This window comes from Amphiura filiformis, chromosome 2 (genome assembly GCF_039555335.1).
Source record: "Amphiura filiformis chromosome 2, Afil_fr2py, whole genome shotgun sequence".
NCBI classification, from domain to species: Eukaryota; Metazoa; Echinodermata; class Ophiuroidea; order Amphilepidida; family Amphiuridae; genus Amphiura; species Amphiura filiformis.
The window spans coordinates 83,895,327-83,918,308 of record NC_092629.1 but is presented as its reverse complement, the minus strand read 5'-3'; the positions used below and the strand labels follow the sequence as shown (position 1 = coordinate 83,918,308).

Here is a 22,982-nt window from a genome sequence, read left to right as displayed (position 1 = left end):
AGACTGATTATTCGGACCAAGGATATACATTATAAGCGCACACAATCATGAACTTAAATGGGGAAACTAACCCATATTTACAATTATAAAATAAATTTGATTTTCAAGAGGTCATAGGTCCCTGTTTTTCCTTTTTATTCGTCACTAATAAAACCCGTCTGCTATACAATTTGCTCTGGTGACCGTGATGCAGCGCAACGCTGAGAAATAAACGAAGTAGTTTCCCATACAACGTGGTGTTCCTGTCCTGTTTCGGAATGACGTTGAGCAGGTTCCAACCAGTAGGAATGCATCGTGGTGCCTTTAACCTGCAACACAATATTAATGAAACGGGAGTAAATGATCAGTAAATCATAGAATTGGTCAGCAGTGGAGTCGTAGTAATGCAATTATTATTTGTAGAATTTTTATTATACAGAGGGTGCCGAAAGTCTCGATACCATTTTCAACCGTCATATCCTTCACAAGGATTAGCTGAGTAGAGAATATATCAAAATATTTGGAAAGAACAAATTCATAGATATCAAACATATGTTTCCCTTCCCTACACGGTTGTTTGATGGGATCATGTATTAGATTTTCAAACAAAACATCATGTATAACCAAATTTTAGGCTTAAACAGCTAAAAGTGATATCGTGCTAATGTATACAGATGCTTTTGAGTCGTTCTCAACTTTAATTTTCCCTCTTTTACAAAATTATTCACTTTTATAGTATTTTTAAAGCTTTTTCGGATATAAAATGTATCTATTATTGCCAAAGTTGGTGGCGCTATTTAGTTACTGGAAATAACCCTTTCAAGCTTTTAATACAAATAATTCCTTTTATTGTTTGATAAAATATGTATATAAAATTTCCTTGTTGCTTGTTTCACCTATTCCAGCTGTTTTAATGGAGATATTAATCACCCAACCCTTGCAAATAAAGAAATATGATTTAGGATAAATAGCGCCATCAGTTTGCATTTAGTTTATTATGAAGCCAATTCTATATCACATAACAGCCGTGCCTATGAAACATACAAGACCAATCAAAAGTACACCTCAAATGCAATATATTAACACCATTCAGAAAAAAGTATGTTTTTTTTTCACTGATAATTGTGACATTAATTTCCTTGACCTCGCAGTTACAAAAAGAAGAACGAATTTCATGTCAAATGTTGACCTCGCAGTCTGTCCTCGTCCACTGCAAATTATTGAGAAATATGTCCAGGTGGAAGAGTCTTGTGACAGAGTTCTTGGAATTGTATGTCATTGTGGTAGTCTTAGTATTACAATATGAGAATTATAAATTTTTAATCGATATGAATGGAGAAAAATTGGTATACAGGGTGTCCCAGAATGATCTGTACCGGGAAAGATGGAATTTTTTAGGTATGAAGGGCATGTTAAATGTTCATATTGTTTTACATTTTAAGTTTTACATATATTTAGCTTTCTCAGATTTTTTAGATTTTAAAAATTGGACGTTTCTAGTAGAAGTTATAGAAGATTGCGTAAAAATGGTGAATTCTAAGTTTTGACAACGCAACCTATTTTGAAAATCTGTAACATTACTAACCGTTCAGCACAAAGTTATTTGGAAAAAGTTATGCAGCTATTTTAGTTGTGCCCTGTTCATATTTCCACTATATAAATAGCCGATATCTATCTATTATTTATGACGTTACGAAGCAATCATTACATGGAATTAAGGATTTGCGGCCTAATCCCATTCTCTCTTTGGCGGTAGTTTTAGTTATTGTGGTGTGAGGTCCATGTAATTTGAAATGCTTGCAGAGGTCGAACTGGTTGTGGTACAGAAAAGATGGCTCCTCAATTTATTGTGCAGCAGCGTAGATTCCTTTCAAAAACTTACTGGCAAACCGGCAGCTATGTTGAGACGCAAAGAAGATTCATTAGACGATTTCCGCGAGCACGCGTTCCAGTCAAAGGAGCGATAGTGTATAACGTAAAGAAGTTTGACGAGCACAGAACTGTCAGGAATCGGCAGAGTGAAGCTTCAGGTGCTCGTAAGACTGCAAGAACTAGAGCGAAGATTGCAGCTGTCTGGCAAGCTTTAAGGCCCAACCCCAACAGTAGTTGTCGTCGAAATGCTGTGCCAAACATCCCACGTTCTTTATTTAATCGTATCGTGCCATTTTCAAGGGTATGCGAGTCGTTTGCGCTGAAAATGAAAAGCAGTTTTTCATTGATTTTACATTATTGCATGCCACGCCAAAACAAATAAAGGTAGCGTGCTGAAATTCACAGAATAAGTAGGAGACATGTCTAGCATTATAATGCATGTATCAAAAATAGATACACTGCCCGTCTTCTATTTTTAGTTATTTTTGCAAACACGGTACAAATCATTCTGGGACACCCTGTAGATGTTGAGAAAAGGTAGTGGACACTTGGGATCCGGAAATGTGTTGAAAAGGCATTGCTTTGTTTTTGGTGTAATATGCCCAAATCTTAACAGTAATTTATTTATTATGTTGGTAGGTTTGTATGTCACATTATTTGGCAAAGACATCTTCATGATTGGTGTCAGTTGCTGTATAGTAGAGTTAGTTATAAACGTTCAAAGTGAGTATTATTATTATTATTATTATTATTATTATTATTATTATTATTATTATTATTATTATTATTATTATTATTATTATCATTATACCGAATTGCTATTTAATTTTCCCCACTCCTCCGGTATACACCCAGATAAAAGTTATTTAAGACCAAGAAGAATATGCAAGTTAAAGTTAAACATACTTCTCTCACCATGAAGGGTTAAAAGTTATTTATATATTTTGCCCGTATAGGTTGTTTATATTTTGTAATATTTATTATACTGAAAGAAAAGTTGCAGAACCACATTGAATATCGGGAACTTGCAATGGAACGTTGTGCAACAAGTGTGTACGTACCTTAATGTCAATCTCGCCTCTTGGTATCACCCTAAACTTGTCTGTCCGTCGGTCTATTTCAAGGGCCATCATCGTGGCTTCACTTATGTGAATTTTCCGAGCTGTAAAAAATAGACGTTTAATTGATATTGTAACCAGGTGTAAAGAATTCAGACAACTGCCCAGCAAACACAAAAACGTTTTAAAAACGTTTTAAATAAGTTATATTTTGGCTTTTGGTTTAGGTAAAAACGTTTTAATAACATTAAAATGTCGGGTTATACAAAGGTCATGGTAACGTTTCAAAACGTTTTGTATGAAAACACACTACAACAATATTTTTAAATGTTTTCAAAAATGTTATTGTAAACTATTTTTGCAAACTTTTGGCCAAATATTGTGTCAATACTTAAATAACATTATGTTAAAATATTTAAACTCAGCAAACACATAAATGTTGTTAAAATGTTTTTTTTTTTTTTTTTTAATAACATTTAAATGTCGGGTTATATAAAGGTCATGAAAACGTTATTAAAACGTTATTGAAAATATTTTGGGCAAACATTTTTCTCAAAATATTTTTTCAACCCCAAAATAACATTCTGTTTAGAATGTTTTGTATCAAGTTTTCAAGAATGTTTTTGGAATGTTATTAAAACGTTTTTATACCTTTTATATAACCCGACATTTAAACGTTTTCTGTAAAACATTTTTGTTTGCTAAGCAGTAGATTATCAAAAAATGTGTTTTAAGGGTATGAAAACGTTTTATACTCTTAATATACCCTTAATATAACCCGACATTTAAACGTTTTCTGACAACCTTTTATAACCTTTTGCGAATGATGTCGAAAACGTTTTGTGTTTGCTGGGTGAATAAACATTTATAGAGAAAGCGGACAATTTAATATGAAGTTAGCATCTGCCGTGGATTAAATCGGGGATCAGAGTCAAACAAAAGCACTAGTTGACGTCGCTCTCTCTGAACTTTATATCATTTTACATAAGCATGTTTGCATGCATCACCAAGAGATGATTGATTAGTTTAAATTTATATTTCTATGAACTCCTGCCAATCTCTAGGATTTAAATGACTTATGACTGGGAATATAATAATATAATATAATATAATATAATATAATATAATACATGTATAACGGTAATAAAGGGCTCATGTTACTCTGTTGTTATTTTATGTAAAATAAAGTTGTTATGGCTAATGGAAGATTGCTCAAAATATTGAATAAAACTCTAGTACTGATAATGGGCTATTCCGGTTGAAATACATACACCCTTATGGAAAAAATGACCCTAATCATCCACTCAGGGAGTTTGAATTTCAAATGGGAATACCTGGTACTATAGTATTAGTTTTTATACAAGTCATAAGCAGTAATATGCCAGCGAACGGTGAGCGAACCTTTTAAGGGGTCGAGCTGTATTGTCTCAAATATCTCCGAAATGGGAGAAAACTGCAATGTTTGCTGTGAAATTTTGCCTAGCAATATCTATCTCAGGTGCAAAATTTATGGTGCACATGAAAGATTGAAGTCTTTAGATTAATATTTTAGCAATCTTAATATTATTAGTTGATAGGAAATTCTTCAAATATGCCTGTACATATAACGACGCATAACAGCCCACGCAGTTTTTTATAGGTGAACTCTTTTCGAGCAGTCCGTGTTGGACGATGCCCCTATCTTTTTGCTGAGGTATTTACAGGACCTTGAAATAAGAATTATGATAGATATTTGTGACTTCGGAATGCGACGAAGGCATGTTCGAAGCTCGTCAACATACAAACTTCTACCTGATTTTACAGTCTCGTCGACCACTGTCTGGCGCATGTTATTTTGTTACTCTAAATTCAACAAAATTCCATTTTTTAGGCAAAAAGACTTCTGGAGATACCATCCTGCATGTCCGTGTTCGATTTATGGTAATACAATTAACCAATTTTGAAATATCAATATTTTCAGATTCACGGAAGCCATATTTTGTACATTTTCGACAGTAACGAGTTAACGCCAATTTTGGTAGGGGGCCTACAAGTTTGTCAGTTTTGCCGAAGTTATTTATCCGGTTAACTAACGAATATCAAGGTTCATAGGCGAGCTAATAGCGCTATGTTATTATATTACTTTTACTTACGATCTTCATAATGATTCCATTTGAGAACGAATATAACTCCTTATAGGTCTTCAACTTTGTCTTCACACGACTAGCCATATTTTATGGAGTGTTGCCAGGCAAGTCAAAAGCAAATTGGGACAAATCGGCACTAAATATGGCCCGTAACTACATCAACATATCACCCAAATGTCCATGTTATTTAGGGTACAATGTTAATGTAAATACATTGTAATATACAATTTTAAAACATTGTTGAAAATGTTCTAACATGCGTATGCGCGATTCTTTCTCCCGTTTGAGTTTTAATGTATACCTAGTATAAGATATTGACAGTCAATTCATAAGAAGCCCAAAGTTAATACTAACACTGCAGCGCTGGCAATACGACCAATTCTGTAAAACGATATGACAAGAATCGTTCCGCTTGATTTATCAGGTCTATAAAGGTGACAAAGGAACAGGTCTCTAGTTTGATTCCACAACCATTCAAACCGATCTCATGTTTTATTGTATTATCATGTATTAAAATGAGGATGGCTATGTCATAAATGGACCGGAACAATATAACCGTATACTACCACCTGTGTTGAAGGACAGTTCTGAGATACAGGGTGTTCCAGAATGATCTATACCGTGTTTGAAAAATTAATCAACAGTGTATTTAATTTTAGTACCGGTACATGGAATACAATAGAGCTTGCGAAATGACGTTACTTTAACTTTACTTTAACGTCTAGAGGATTACAGAGATTATGTATTCAAAACCACCTTGGTTTTGAATACATAATCCTCTATAATCCTCTAGACGTTAAAGTTAAAGTTAAAGTAACGTCATTTCGCAAGCTCTAATGACATAAATGTCACCTACTTATTGTGTTACTTTCATTTCAAAAACTTGATTCGTTTTGGCGTGATATTGATATTCTTAAAACTGGACAAAAATTGCACGTGTGTAACTTACAGCACAGGCTTCATAAGCACCAGACATTGACCTGCTTTATCACTATCGCCCAGACGTAGACGTACTTTGCAATATAGTGTAGAAATCATTCAGTTGTCAAAGGAGATACACCAAATTTGGCACAAATGTAGAGCTTGAAACACTGAATAATTCTTAATATTGATTTAAGTGACCTTTTTCATGTGTTTTCAATATTAGTCCCGATATTTGTGCTGAATTAAAAAAAAAAAAATTACGATCAATTTTACGCCAAAAATGTAATTCTTATAGAGGGTATAACTTGTTTAAGAAAAACTTGCTGCAAATGTAATCTTCACCTTTTCCTAGTTGTGTGTTTGCCAATAGGGACATAAATACATGCTGTGGCACAAGGACGAATCTTCTCTATAATATTTTTATAATAGGCCCTAAATCAATCTCTGCCGGCATTTCAAATGATGAAACTCATACACCGCAATCATTATTTTCGAAACTGCCGCCAAAGACGACACATGCAGTATTAGGTCAATCAAGCTTAACAAATCCTTTATACCATGCATGCTAGTAATCGATAGATCATAACAAAATTAGCTGCAAAACTTTTTCCAAATAACTTTGTGCTGAACGGTTACTTCATTATTTTCATAATAGATTGTATTGTCAAAACTTAAACTTCACCATTGTACGCAATATTCGGTGATTTTTTTTAGAAACATTCGATCTTTAAAATCTTAAATTACCAAGAAAGCTAAATATATGTAATATTTAGAACTCAAAACAATACGACTGATAACAATGCTACCTACAAAATTCAACTTTCCCGGTATGGATCTTTCTGGGACACCCATGCAGCTTAAGATGACAGCGAGACAGGTTTTTCTAGATCGATTACACGGCCATTCATACCTATTACCTGTTTTAGGAACAAACCAAAAATCGATAACGTCTTATAAACGAAACCAGTTTCGTTTAAGGGGTAGGGGTAAAAATACTCGATTACGTTTGTACAAAAACATCGGTCTGAAGAATGTGTCATTATTATTATTATGTCAAAATTTCCAACATTTCATTATTACGTTTCTGGCATGGGGGAGGGGGTCGGCTGAGAAACGAAACTAGTTACGTTTATTGGACGGCATCGATCTTTTGGTTTGTTCCTTATTGTAACCTTATAGAAGCCATACTTTTCACGCCGTACTGATTACCCTCTGTACGGAATGTTACATCACAATCTTGATCGACTTGACAACAGGCACACCCCGGTACAAATAATTGTAAATGGTGGAAAGTCGTATTTATGACAAAATGATTAAAAAGTGATACTTTTAGGTATTATTCTGTTAGTTTCTGTTTGGCAAATCATAAATACTCACGTGTTTTGGTCAAAATGGCAATAATCTTTTTTCTACCCCTACCCACCTGAAATAGCTAAACACAACCCTTAAAGCGTACTAAGTATTGTAATGAAGTACTAATCTTGTAGCAGGTATACTACAGAAAAATCAAGCCTTTAATAGGCAAATTCAAAGCTTGCCGCTTTTGCATATTCATATAAAGTAACGGAAACAACAAAGCGTGCCACATACACATTCTGAACTTAAAACAACGCCCGTCTAAATACGCTATACATTTGAATACATGAATCCAAAACCCACCAAAGTCCATGGGAAGTGATTTTGAGAAAAAAACCTGTGTATCATTTTAATTCCTTCAGTTAGATTTACCTGGTCAATATGGTAAGTTGTACGTGCAAATGGGTGGGTTAAACTGTATTAGGTATGACGATTAGTATTTCAGGGACTTCGTGGGGTTCATTTTAAAATTCTGGACTTGGGTTTTTGAATCATATACTAAGACAATAATGTTGGAATGAGATTACCACTAGTAAGATAATACAAAATAAAGCACACAGTTATGTATATGTATGTATATGTAGGCCTATGTATAGCAACACTTTCCCATGCTTAACTCAATTTGGCCAATGTATGGACTTGGGTGGCTTTTGTATTCATATATTCATTTGTCCGAATAAGGCAAATACAACAGTTGATTTTCGGCAAATTTAGTGTTTGGACACAAGCAACTAAGGAAACGATGTGCATTACATCATTGGGTATTAATATAGAGTACCGAAGTGATGACGTCACAAAAAACATGACCATATTTCAGTAGAACATGATGAAAAACATCCACCTAATTAGCCCCATTGAAATCAGTGTAAATTGACCTGGTTCATGTGTGAACTTCTCATAATATATTTTAAAATTTCTGAATGTTAATATCCCGTAAACATTTTACATCTATAGGGGACTGATAAATAAAGTATAATACACTTTGAAACTTAAAAAAGTTTTTTGTTCTCCGTTTATAACAAAAGTTATAATGTTTCATGTATGTATTGCATAATGTACGTTCTCATTTATGTATTTATTTCTGCAAATAATATAATATTTTTTAGTTAGGTAAAATAATAAATTAATTTCATCAAAAAATTTCGGGCAAGATCATATAAGGTCCTCTAAAATGTGTCCAATTGTCACGCGATCATAAAATGCAATGATTAAAGTTTATTGACCGTTCGGATTTTTTTCATTTACTGGTCCAAAAGGTTTAAAGCAACTAGCATCCCGTAATAAATACATCTGTGACTGACTAGAAAATAAAAAGCACCGATGCAAGAACACGTTAATAGTGTAATCCTTGTAGCACAGTGACGGCGGCCGGCGCAGCATTTAAATTAAACCTTCGTGGATCTGCCTTTTTAAAAGCACATTTACTAGTATTTATCGCGTAATTAAGAGGGGCTTGTCCGTTTAACGCACACAACCAATTAGCCTGTCGCTCTTTTTTTCCCACGTACGGACGGAACATAAATGAATACTGATGCTTTCAGGTTTTCGTAGGTATAAAGCTTGTTATGATTAGATGAGAAGAAATGCCCGCGTTTTTTCATCCAAAATAATAACTACATATTACCAAAACTAATGTGCAGGGGAATTCCAAACAATTGAAATCGATCAGCAATAGAATAACGAGTAAACAATGCAGTGGCGTACCGTGGCCGCCCCAACCCCGGGGGCTGAAGAAAATTCAATTTTGCCGCCCTTCCTCAACAGCCCGAAAAGGTTGACCCAATTTTTTCTCGGTCGTTTGAAAAAGTGAAGAGAAAAAAAAGGGAAAAAAAAAGGTTTCAGGCGCTAGCGCCCTAAAAGCAGCACATTTTGATGTATATAGTACCATTTTTTCAAAAATTGTTATGCTTTATCAAATTTTTCCGCCCTTTTGTATTTACTAATTCTTTTTGCCGCCCCTTCGTTTTTGCCGCCCCTGTTTTTGCCGCCTTCTTCCGCCGCCCCTTCATTTTGGCCGCCCCTGCTTTTACCCCGGGGGGCTGGCGCCCCCAAAGCCCCCCCCAAATACGCGCATGCAATGGGGAGCACAATGGGTTTTCACGTGCTTGCCATATACAAAATTGTGCAGTAAAAAATGTTACTCTTCATGTTACCACTTTTCTGCTCATATTGAACCTATATATTTTGGTCCAAAAGACAGTGCTTTTTTGCGATCTTAAAGGTAAATGCAGGGGGCAATTACTGTATTATTTTTATTTTCTTGCGGTAGGATTTTTAAAGGTGATAATTCGTGCCCCGGAAACATTTAGGGGGAACCCAGTCTAACACCTCATTTTCGCCGCATACATACATGTCAAAGCACGTTTATTTGAAGTTAATAGAGACATTGCGATTTCCAAACGTAGACATCGGACGTGGATCTATTCAAAACCACTCTCCTGTATCGAAGCGAGGTCACGTATTTAGCTATTTTTGAAGATATTCCACGTGCGAAATCGACGTGGATACATCGTTGAAAATGCACAAAATTTGTGCATTTCACAATATGTTAAAGACAGTCAAAGATAATGAACATTCGAAGGAAAGTCTAATAATTATTATCATCCCTTTTCTTTGTAACAATGCATTATAATAAAGGTACAGCGATGTGTTAAAAATGGACTAAATTTAAACGCAATATTCATACGCAGAGATTGCCCATTGAAATGTGTGTGATACTTTGCGTACAAAAAATGACATTGCGATTTCTCATTTTGGATTCCAACGAAGAATAAAACGCAGATGCTACGTGGAAATATGCTGATTTTATCTCATGTCTAAGTCCATGCAACGCGCCCAATTTTCAGGACGAAAAAGTCTCATTTTGAAAGTAAAGTCATGATGTATGGATGTAGTGATCTTTAACCTACCAAAATATATGTTTTTGGGCAACTATAATATTTGGGGAGCACAAAAAACAATTAAGTTTAATCAGCATGTAGGTCAAAATTTTAGTCAAAATCAAAAGTGGCCTGTTTGAATTAGGCAGAGCCTCAGCTTACTATTATTTTTTCAATCACTATGCCCTCTATCGACCTAGATTAGATTACATCAAATATTATAGACTTTATTCCAGCTGACTTGTACTCCTTCGTGACGAATGAGCACAATCTTAGTTTGGAACCGAGACTAGCAATATTTAACACCGTATTAACGTACGTAAAAACGTACGTGAAAAAGTACGTTCCACGTGCTGCGTTTGGAACATCGCAATCTCTCTATTACTAAATGTTCGTCCCTTTAATTTAGTTATCAACACTAGCCTTTGTAGGCAAGATCGTTATTTTGCTTCCTTCAAATGTAAGCTCGATGGTGACTATCAGTGTGTTTATAGTGAATATATTTTGAGTACCCCGTATACGATAATCCTTATGTACCGATACTCATGCTGTTTGTAGTCAGCGTGTTTATAGTGAATATACCGCATTTTGAGTATACCGTATAAGATAATCCTTGTATATGTATCGATACTCATGCTGTTTATAGTGAGACACAGATACCGCACAGATTATCTGTCACGTCGGTAGAGTCTCCTTCATCAAGTAACATCACCAACCTAGACTAAAGGGGGTACTACACCCCTGGCCAATTTTGTGCCTTTTTTTTGCATTTTTCGCAAAAATTATAGCGCATTGGTGACAAGTAAGATATGTATATTATTGGGGCAAGGACTACAACTACTACACTGAAAATTCAGCAATTCAAGGCAATATATTGATCAAATATTGGTTTTACCTCATTGTTGACTGTAACTCCACAACTGTTGTCTGTGCTGAAATAAAATTTCCAGTGCAGTAGTTGTAGTCCTTGCCCCTATAATATACATATCTTATATGTCACCAATGCTCTATAATTTGTGAGAAAAATGCAAAAATAGGCACAAAATTGGGCAGGGGTGTAGTACCCCCTTAACGTAACGAGCACACAATTAATGGTATTACTATTTCTGATATCCTTTTAGGCATGTCCATTCGGTATCTTAATATCGAACTAGTTTTAGCAGGTTGTAATAATTTTACAATGGCGCACACGGTATATTAACATCGACCCCTTTCTTAAACTACGATTAAGGTTAGCAATAAAGCCGGTGATAGTTTAGCGAACTTTGCCAGCTAATCATGAGAGTGCAGTGCACCACAAACGATCTCAGAACAACATTGACGACTGACACACAATATCCGGAACTTCCACCTCCCGTGATTTGTACCTGCCGTTAGGTTATATTGTGCTTGTTTCCTCGCGCGATAACAAGCATGTATTAGGCTGTTGAACGTCACTATGGATACCGGCCTAAGCTGATTGTTTTTCAGGAAATTTTAATTGAATCATAAACAAGCAATGGTTAATTTTAAGAACAATAGGTAAAATGAAAATTTGGGAGTGTCGCCTACAGTAATATTCATCCGTGTTATAACCATTAGAATGACAACGAGTGGTCAATTCAGCAGTCAAATATATTTCGACAGTCTCATTCTTTCAAATACAATTCCAGAGATGTAATATAGCCAATATTAACTAAGAAAGAGTAGAGGGCTGATCATCCTGGATATTTGTGTATGTAAGTTTGTAGGCTGATTAGGGTTGTGCGTCTGCTTAATACTTTTTCCAGCCATGGCTTAATTCTGAATTGTCACCTAATCTGGGTGTACATGTACTTTGTCTTCGATCCAATCTCTATCATGTAAAATTTGCTATATCTTTCTAAATATAATGAGTGTTTGTTCTAGATTTGTGTTTTAGCGTTTCATATTTGAAAGAACCAATGTTTAATTGCAACATTTCGAAACCACAAACCTAAACTGGGTGCTATGATGTACAAGATTCAGCTACGAGTATGCATTTTACCAAGTGGGCAATAGGTATTTCCTTCATGTTGCCAATGCATGACTTTCTTTATTATACTCAAAAACGGATTTTATTATACTAGAAAGTTGTTTACGTGCATGTATGCTCCTTCACAGCCGGTTTCTGTCGTGTATGTTTACGAATGAGCTACATGCAGACTGGGTTGCCAGGGACTACCAGGACAAAGTATTGTTTTTGACTATAACAATGTAAATATTAGCAAGATTTGGATTTGACCTCCTATCAGGTTTACTGATAACATAATTAATTGGAAATCTGAAATAAACACTTATTTTGTAAACAGGTGAAACTCTATGGTTGGAAACTTAGGAAATTGCTGTCAATGAAATAAATAATATATTAAACATACATTTTGTTTTTTCAACGATGGAAATCCATTCACAAATAAGGTTTTTAGGAACCATTTGACATTAAACATTTTGAACAATTGCTCTATGAAAAAATGATATAATTGCACCGCTGATCCAGGCTGCTGATAAGCTGTCAACAAGTGTAATCACTAATTCAACGATAATAATGAGCAATTATCTGACCAGACAGGAACCAAGCTGGGTATAAACAGTGCAGAAGGCTACTATCATCACTAATTGATGTTGGGAGTGACACTGGTGGTGATGGTGGTGGTGGTGGTGGTGGGGGGGGTAAATACCAGTTATTGGGGGTAGATAGTGGCTTTGGTTTTACACATTTTTGGTATAGCAACTGGACAGTTTATAGTAGTAACAATATATTAATCAACACATTCAGAAAAAATAAAGATTGGTTTGAGCCCAGGAATCCCTGCGATTGAGTAATCAGTCTTTTTGATTATAATGTGATCAGTGTAACTACCAATAAACTATACATTGCGAATAAATATCTCAAATAAAATACCATGTTTTTAATGGATTTTAACTGTAATTTACCAAATATTGGTAAATGGTAAAAATAATGGTAAAACACAGAAGGGGTAAAGAACAGAGATATGGAGTTATGAATTGATATGAAATCCCTTAAGCAGCAAACATTTTTAAGGTTGTCTGAATATAGATTGTTGTATAACTCGGATGGTGTGATTTCAATTGAACAGTTTGTTAGAGGTATGAATTAAAGGAGTATTTTGTGATCCTGTGATCCTAGCATCCTCTTTTTGTGACATTTTCAGTACATATCCACGAAAAAAGCTTATTCCAAAAATGTCAGTTGATTCCGATTTTGAGTTTGCGAGTTATGCATGATTATGTGTATTACAATGCTCCATAGACAATGTGTTGTAATTTCGTTCTGGTGCACCAGAACGAAATTCAAATGTCACGATATCTTTGCAAAACGAATTAATCTGCAAGAAATATTTTGCAAATAAACATTATGTAGCCAGAGGTTTCCAGTGATATAAAAATCTCAACTTTTTTTGAGAAAAGTGGGGGGGGGGGGATGAGGATGTGGATCACGAAATACCCTTTTAAATGTAGACCTATTTCGCACACATTTTTCAATTCAGCTTTCAACATGAAAATTTTGAGTATTTCCTAGTATGTCATTGGTGGTGTATTTACCAATACATGCCAATATTTCACCCCCGGTTAGTTGTGCCAAACATTCAAATTTACTAGCATTCCAAGTACTTGCAATTCAAAGTTATGAAGTTGATCTGCATCCATGGCGTTGTCTTTTAAAGACATTTCTTGTTTCTCATCATTATTTCTCTTACCTTTTCCAGTTGCTTCCATAATTGATGCTGTGTTTACTGTATCACCAAATAAGCAATATCGAGGCATCTGAACACCAACGATTCCCGCGGCACACGATCCTAACACAACAAAAAAGTGACGACAATAGTTTTTAATTCTCACAATAATATTTTAGTTAAACGGTATATACAGTATTAACATGTAAAAACACTTTTAAATGCTTGTCCCTTGAGGTAAAACACACACTTTAACATTATTTTTTACCTTTTTACTATGACTCATATGAATCCATATGATAATAAGAAAATCTTTAATCAGATTTAAACAATGTTCAAATTTCACCCCTGCATAAGCGACCTTTTTGGATTTTGACTATTTTGGAGTTTATTGGATTTTATAGTGTTTTTTGTTGTTGTTGTTGTTGGAGAAGGATACTTTTTTTTAAAGATTTTTTTATACGTCAAAAAAAAAAAAAAAACAAAAAACAACAAAAAAAAAACAACTCACAAGTTTACACCCAAAGTACCTAAGTTTATCGTAGATCCATCCTTTGCGCTCATTTTAGTGATACTTTTTTACCTCAGCACTTTAAACGGGGGTAGGACGGGCTGTCAAAGATGACCATAGAGGGGGGTTGGTGAGGCCCACCATTGGTTTCAAGAGTAAAATCAATGATTTTCATTTTTTCATAAATTATTACAAGAGTTTGTGACTTTTTACCTGTTTGTTTGGTTGAAATACTTTTTAGTAGTCATTTCCTTTTATATTGAGGAGAAAATTCGTTGAAAATCGCATTTTTATAATATAGAACTTTTAGCCAAATATCAATTTTGCCGATACTTTTGTACATAGCCAGTATTTTCACAATTTGCACGAATGCCCTCTCATTATAACTTCACAGCGACAATAAGTGGGGAATGGTTGTACTTGTTTTGGTATCACTGGATAGAAGAGACTCATAGTTATATTGGTACCCAAAATAACGGTATATGACGTTTATAATTGAAAATTCGTTTATAATTTAACAAACTATAGGGTTGCAACAGTTCGTGTTACAAAATGTGGCTCAGTAGTTCTAGGATTAATGTGTTTTCCAATCTCGTCCATTACCATATGATAACATAATTATAGGAAATCATAGCCTTACTTGTTTCTAATAATAATTTGAAAAAAGTGGCACTACACAACAAAAGACACTAACGCATATTTGTCACCATAAAATTTTGGAAACCAGCTTTCTTTATACATTCGTCATTTGGATATGATCGCATTTATTGAAAACAAATAACAGACTAGAAGCGACATCCTGTAAGGATAACATTACAGTTGGCGTCCACATTACCGTTAGGACAATTGAAGCAACATGCAATAAATGGATCTCCACATTTTTGTTAATACTGCTGTTTCTATGACACTCGTACCAATGTGTTCTACATATTGTTTATGCTTTTCACGGGAATCACTGTTATTACCTAACGAATGGAAGCAGTTGGCGCCATAACAGTCATTAACTCTCACAGAACAAGCTATAACCACGACGGAATAAGCATGATCGATTGTAATAAAGCTGAATTTCACACGTATTGGATCATTTTTGATTGGGAAAATCAGGCAAAATGTCATTTGTTATATCTTAATGTACCTTCCGGACAGTGGCTTACACAGTAAAAAAGTGGCCGCGTAGCGGGCATTGCGTCATGCTTCTGCGACGTAGTGGTCCCATTTAGTAAAGTCGTAATAACATGAAGAACGGGTCATAATTTTAACATGCAACAATTTGCACTTACAGTTTTAAGACTGTTCGAAATATGACGTAGGCAATGTATCATCAAAAACACCAATGTTTTATTACATTGCGTGTTCATAAAGAGTAGTAGAGTATTATGTATAAGCAAATCGACTGTCTCTCAAACTGTTGCATATAGTCCCTACCAGGTCATCCATACAGCAACTTAAACATCGAGGTATATATCTTTTAAAAGCGCCGAATTAGGTTACAAAATCACGTGTTTGGACAATCCCAGTTACTATATCAAAGAAGTCGACTGAATGAGAGAAAAAAACCCATAACATAAAACGTGAATTTCAAGATGAATTTAGCCATAATATTTGCAACTGATTATAGATAGACGCATTGTTATTTACTTTCGATCATCATGGAAAGCTCAATTGACCGGTTTTTTTAATATTATTGTTTGCATGTTGATTTTCACGTCTTCCCATTCTCCCTGACGTCTGTGAATTGAACTGTGAAATGAGAATAATTTATTCCTTGTTTGAAAGTATTATATAGGCTCGTTCAAGTGCACATGCAATACTTATGTTATCACTCAAGCTAAATACGCGGTTGTTTATTATTGTAATACTTATGCCATGCCTGAAATATTATGATAATAGTCTTTTACAACCTATTTACACCTACTGTGTAGGTTTGGTTGTTGATTTTCCTGTCCTCAATTATTGATTTACTATTGAAAGTACTATAAGTTTTTCTTATAGTATTGCTCTTGTGTTAAAGTTTTTACTTACCCACAAGGCACATATCTTCCAAATGTATTTATTATCCTACTATATGTTTGATTATCTCGTTATTATTTAATACTGACTTATGTAAAGGGTGCCACAACAACACTCCCTGCGTTTTAGTGGCATCCTCATCATTTCCACCATATTCACCGGTGTTTGTTGTTTTATATTGTAATTATTTGTATGGTTGGAATTTGATGAAATAGAGGCCTTGCATGTGACGTATCATCCCGCAAATATGGCGGACTACTCAAATGCATTCAACAAAAGCATGATTGCAATCTACCGTGACAGTTCGTCTTACACACATAACCCTGCACTACGATCAAATAGGTTGATGACAACATTTGATTGAATGGACTGCACTTCGCCATAACTCCGGTGAAGGACACCGACTCAAATCCTTTGTTTGAAGCCAATCGGTAATTTCATGCAGGGCCTCTGTAGAACTGAACTGAACTGAACTGAATTAATGCAAACAACAGCATGTGGTCCACGATTGACACAGATTTGTTGTTGTTTATCTTCATATGTGATGCGATCCAGCAAAATCAGTCGGAAGTCGAAAATATTGACTTCAGATAAAGCCAAGCAAAGGAAATAATTTCTTTTGTTGCCTATTGTTTTGGGAACACTTTGGATGGAAACACTTTGAAACACTTTGAATGTAGTTTTGCAAGTGCTTTATAAAATAACGTAGAAAGCTAAAAATTGAATACGCCCGACTTCAGACTAATTTTGCCTTAGGTAGGACAGTTTTTATGGTCTACTTAGCTCAGCAATGCTTTGCTGTCTTCGATAATGGTTCATGTACGCTAGAGCGTTCGATAGGAACAAGCGAACAATATACGAGTTTGCTGATATCTATCGGAGCGTTCAGCAGAGCAACAGGATTATAAACACGGTCGATGGTAAAACCAAAATCAATTTCCTTTGTGTTCAGTAAGTACATAACGACCCACTCATCAACTACTCAAGTGGTCATTAAATAAGCATGTCTCTGGTCGTGTCTGCGCTCAATAGAAAGTAAATAATATGTGTAAGTTTATGTTTATATAAAGTGGTGTAATTAGGTTTCAAGGGGTTGTTAATTCAAGCATGGTCGTAAAATTGGTTCGATCGATATTTTGGTCAATGCGTTGTATCGGAGCAGAGTTGTCAATTGAGCGGGGCCTAAAAGAGTTTGCTACAGGCTTTAATGGGTTTGGGCTTTGATAAAAGCCAGGTACCTCTCCGATACAATGCGCTATCGAAGACAGCAAAGCATTGCTGAGCTCAGTAGACCATAAAAACTGTCCTCCCTTATCTTGCTTTAATTCCACGCTGCTTATATTTGGCTGATTCAGACAAATCGGTTCGGGGGGGGCACTCCCACTTTGGAGGTGACACGTATGTAGGGCTGTTATTTATCACTAATTTTATTACTTATTTTGCGCAAAAAAAAGAAATCTGAAGCCATTTAGAACTAAAAATTCGATCTTCAAGGTTTCTTTGGCACTGTTTCGGCCCTCACCCAAAGATTCACTTTAAAAAAAATGACCCCCCAAAATGACCCCAATGACCCCACATTTCTTACATTTTGCTCTTACCGAATGCTAAAAATCATGCTCTCACCCAATGACCCCATATGTTTTACACTTTTCTCTCACTGAATGCATTCGGGGGGTGTACAGCATGTTTTGCCGACGGAAATTGTTTTGAAATGTGTAGACCCAATTTTTTTAAAGCCAGGACGGCGCTCAAGAATCTAGAAAGTGGGGGGGTCAAGTTTTTTCGACTCATTTTTGAACTAGTAACTACTATAACATTAACAATATGTCTATTACGTAACAACAGCACAATTTCGTAACAATTTTCGTAACCTTTGACTACATTTGCCGAGACTTTTGACGACAACAGTCATTTTTTGCAGACAAAATTGTGTATGGGAGGGGTGTCACACCCCCATACTCCCCTCTAGCGGCGGCTCTGCTCTTACTGCGAAAGTGCCAGCCCTTCACCTATATCTATTTCATATTGAAGTGCCCATTAGTTGGAGGTGTGACCCTATTTAGGCGGTAAAAGTCAGACTAAGGTCGATATTTGCATGTCTTTGCAACTCTCACCAACCGCCCCCTCACACACCCCACCACCCCTTCACACACCCCCACACACCCCCATTCACACAGCATGTCTCCGTCATTGGTGGGAGGAAGTACCGGATATTGGTGAGATTTTTTTTCAGCGACCTTGAAAACTTACTAGAAGAGCGTACTGAAAAGTGCTTTTTGCAAGGTACACTCTTAAAACGACCTAGTCGAATTGACCAGATTTCTAATGAAATAAGATAAAAGATAAGATTAAAAAATCTAGTTAGATCTTATTTCACTAAAATAATCAAACGTGGTGACGTGACCAAGTTATTATTATTAATATTATCCATTACCTAGAAAACTAATTTCCTTTCACGCTTAAAAAATAAATAGCTTTTACGACGTCTTATTAAATCCTTATAGGTTTTTGTTCCGTCATATTAAATTCATTTTTACCGATGCTAATAGCGTAAACATGTTATCCTTACACACTTAAATCAAATACATTGTACACTATAGAAAACATTTCCCTTTATAATTTCAAGAGGGTTAGAGTAGGACCTCCGTATATCTGACATTAATACATTTGACCCTGTAAACGCCAAAAAACGTTTTACTTTGTCCTGATGTGAGTATCGAGACAGCTTAAATATGATAAGAAAAGTAAAAGAACACTTAGGAAAATTATGCCGAAATACTAGAAACTTAACAAGTAACTAGGCAACATTTAAAGGTTAATTTCTGCTCATGTGATATTTAAAAAAGGTAAGCCTTAAGGCCCGGTCACACTATGACGGACGATAAGCAACGAAAGGTGACGAACGTGAAAATCACAAAATGTTGACGGCAAAGCGACCACAAAAAGAGGAAATAGTCCGGCTGCAAACACCATATTTTTGGGTTAGATGGTTTTGCCAGTTAAAGTTTGTTTTTTTGCTGGTTATTGATCTTTGAGTGGTGTAGAAAAAGATTCCGTGGGATGTAAAATCGTCACCCTTGGGCAATCCGAGATATTCAAGATGGCCGCCACGTATCTCTGAAATAACATTCAAATGGTGTTTTAGTGACAAAAGGTATCATACCAAATAACTATAGTGTTTTGGGCAGTTAAAGTTTATTTTTTGCTGATAAATGATCTTTGAGTGGTGTAGAATAAGATTCTAAGGAGTGTAAAATTATCACCCTTGGGCAATCCCGAGATATTCAAGATGGCCGACACGTATCTCTGCAATAACATTCAAATGGTGTTTTATTGACAAAAGGTATCATACCAAATACTGTTCTGGGCAGTTAAAGTTTATTTTTTTGCTGATAAATGATCTTTGAGTGGTGTAGAATAAGATTCTAGGGGGTGTAAAATTGTCACCCTTGGGCAATCCGAGATATTCAAAATGGCCGATTCGTAACTCTGAAATAGCATTCAAATGGTGCTTTAGTGACAAATGGTATCATACCAAATAATTATAGTGTTTTGGGCAGTTAAAGTTAGTTTTTTTTGGTGATAAATGATCTTTGAGTGGTGTAGGATAAGATTCTAAGGGGTGTGAAATTGTCACCCTTGGGCAATCCGAGATATTCAAGATCGGGCCGCCACGTATCTCTGTAATAGCATTCAAATGGTGTTTTATGGACAAAAGGTATCATACCAAATACTGTTTTGGCCAGTTAAAGTTTTTTTTGCTGATAAATGATCTTTGAGTGGTGTAGAATAAGATTCTAGGGTGTGTAAAATTGTCACCCTTGGGCAATCCGAGATATTCAAAATGGCCGACACGTAACTTTTAAATAGCATTCAAATGATTTGTTTGGTAATAAAACAAATAATTATAGCGTGTTTAGTGCGCATTAATGGTGGTGTGGGCTCAATATGTAATATATGCACGTAGATTATGAATTGACACGCTTCAGTGATCCCAAATTGCCATGATGGCGTCCCGTGAGTTGTGTAATGTATGCTCATAATAGGTAACTGTCTTTTCTTATTATATTGAATGGTTTGCATAACATATCATACTCATACGTTTCTTGTTATTTAATTTAATTATTCTTAACCATTTGCATAAAGTTTTACCTGTCTTTCAGACCATTTTAGCAATAGAATACACCAATTAGATTGAATTAAAAATCATTACATGTGTATATATTGTCATAATGAAATATGTTCTTTAACACAAATACCTGAGAATTGTAGCTATAATTGTATGACACTCTTTGAAAATACACTTTCAAGGAGTGTGAAGATATAATGATTACTGTTCCAAGGGAGTAATTTGAGTAATAGCCCACATTTGTATGGACTAAGGTTGAGTTTTGAAAATGACAAACGGGCCTATATTATACAAGGAGAAAACATTGCAACGTGTGCAGAAAAAAAGACAGCATATTTTCTTCAGTCATTTAAAAAACAATTGAAACAGTATGTATTTGTGCAATTTATCTTCACATACCGATACGGGGACGAATGTAATAATGCTCATCGTTGCTCTCTGAACAATAGGCCAGCACGTATACAAACAATCATCAATGCAATTGATTTGTATGTCAGCCTGAAGAATGATAAATTAAGATTAACTATTATAAAAATTGTAAATACACACGCAAACCTAATATTGGCAATTATGTAGAAGATGGTTCTACCCAGTCCGCCAAAACGACTACGTTGACCCCCCCCCCCCACTTTGACTTCCAGGAATACTAATGTGGGGAAGTGTGTGAACTCCAAAACAGATGGAAGCTTGCATATATATTATGTATACACATGAACGTTATGAGTATCTGATAGCAAAATGCGCGATCGTGGTGGTAGCTAGGCAAATGAAATCAGAGAACGTTTAGAAATCTCTGTAAGTGATCTTCACGCGATGGGAATTTGGCATCACAGAGATCCTGTGCCTCAAGGAAGAACAGATGATTGTGTTTTCAATTCAGTGAGTGTTTCAGGTTAAAGAAGAAATAAAACAAGCAAACAAACTGTATTATTTTACTGTTTTTAGTGAGAAAAGCAATACACCTGATGTGATGTTGCAGCATCTGAGGAAGATGCAACTGATGAATTCCTAAAACATGCTGTAGATGTCCTATCTGGTGATAAAGAGTCGTATTTGGAAACCTGCTGAATTGTATCAGGAATGCTGCACACATTTGGAAATCACATTAACTCGTGCTGATCGTAGGTGACTCAATGAAGAACTCCAAATAAGTTATTCTAGTATTATCGTATTCCGTTGCAACTTTAACGCACGTGAAATGTGAAGTTATATTGTTATAATGAAACTGTTATAGGCAGTAGCATCCAAAGAGTAGCCAAACAGGTAGTACGAGAGTGCAAAGACATTCGCATTGTAAAGTCACACTACAATATCCCTATCGACGAGGATTTGGTTGCATAATTAGTATCTGACATGCTACAATTTCCTCGCCGAAGTTGAAGAAGTCCTTGTCAGCTTTTTACTGATAGGCAACAAAGTCCTGTACAAAAGCAAGCAATGGATCTTCAAGTGGCATTGGGTGAATACGCAGAGATTCAAAGATGATTATAAACCATCTGTTCAACTACCGGGTTACATGTAATTACTATAATGATCAGTCCTACACTTCAAGAATTTCGGCTGCAGTTGCAGGGGCTGTTGATATTAGTCGTCAAGGAATTGAAGGCGCTCAGCTCTGGAAGGATTGGTACAAGTTGGGCAGATAATTTTGATGCAGGTATTAATTCAGATATCACCAAATGGAAAGCTGTTTACCATGTTTACCCCGAGCTGTCACTCGATACACTCCCTGCAAAAAGTCTTCTAAAATGTGTTATATTTCTACCTTTCATTTCGGTGGTGGCCATCTTGGAATTTTTATGCGATTGTAAAGAAGTAAAATGTCAAACTGGATCTGCTTAATTCTAGAGTGTACATTAATTATTGTAAGAAACAAAATCTGGCAAAAGAACTTTATCTTGAAACTAATGGTTTTTGCTTATGACGTTTAACAGTGGCCATTTTGAATTGCGAGAGTGTCATGTTTAAAACTGTATATAGTTTATATTTAAAGCATCCAAAAGGAAAACAATTTACACAAAATACTTTAAGTTATCATTTATTATGGTACCGCTAGTGAATAACCGAGCTTAATTTTAGTATCCATAGCGGCCATCTTGAATATTTCTAATTGCCCAAGGGTTACCATTTTACATCCCCCAAAATTTTATTTTGTACCACTGAAAGAGTAATAATCAGCAAAGAAAACTACTTTAACTGGCAAAACCATCTAACCTTGCTCTGCCACCGGACTAAAAAACAAGATTCGGTAACGAGTGGGAACGACCTTTAGCGACAACACGACGGCAAGGGACGAAAGGCTGCGGCAGGAAACGGAGACTAGCGACCAAATCCGGACGTTGTCTGGGCGATGAGTGACGAAGTCTCGACGGAGCCCGACAACAAGCAACGAGGTCAGACGGCTGGCAGCGGATTTGCTTGCGGCAAGGAACGGCAGCTGACGGTG

At 35.6% G+C, this 22,982-nt stretch overlaps 1 long non-coding RNA gene across 1 annotated transcript; it reads right to left on the bottom strand.

Annotated features, from left to right (window-relative positions):
- Window positions 1–238: 238 nt before the first annotated feature.
- LOC140146714 (uncharacterized) lies at window positions 239–14,011 on the bottom strand. The gene is made up of 3 exons (XR_011858292.1): window positions 13,911–14,011; window positions 2,913–3,013; window positions 239–308 (listed from the first exon to the last, which is right to left on the bottom strand). It is a non-coding gene; the product is annotated as an uncharacterized lncRNA (long non-coding RNA).
- Window positions 14,012–22,982: the final 8,971 nt, after the last annotated feature.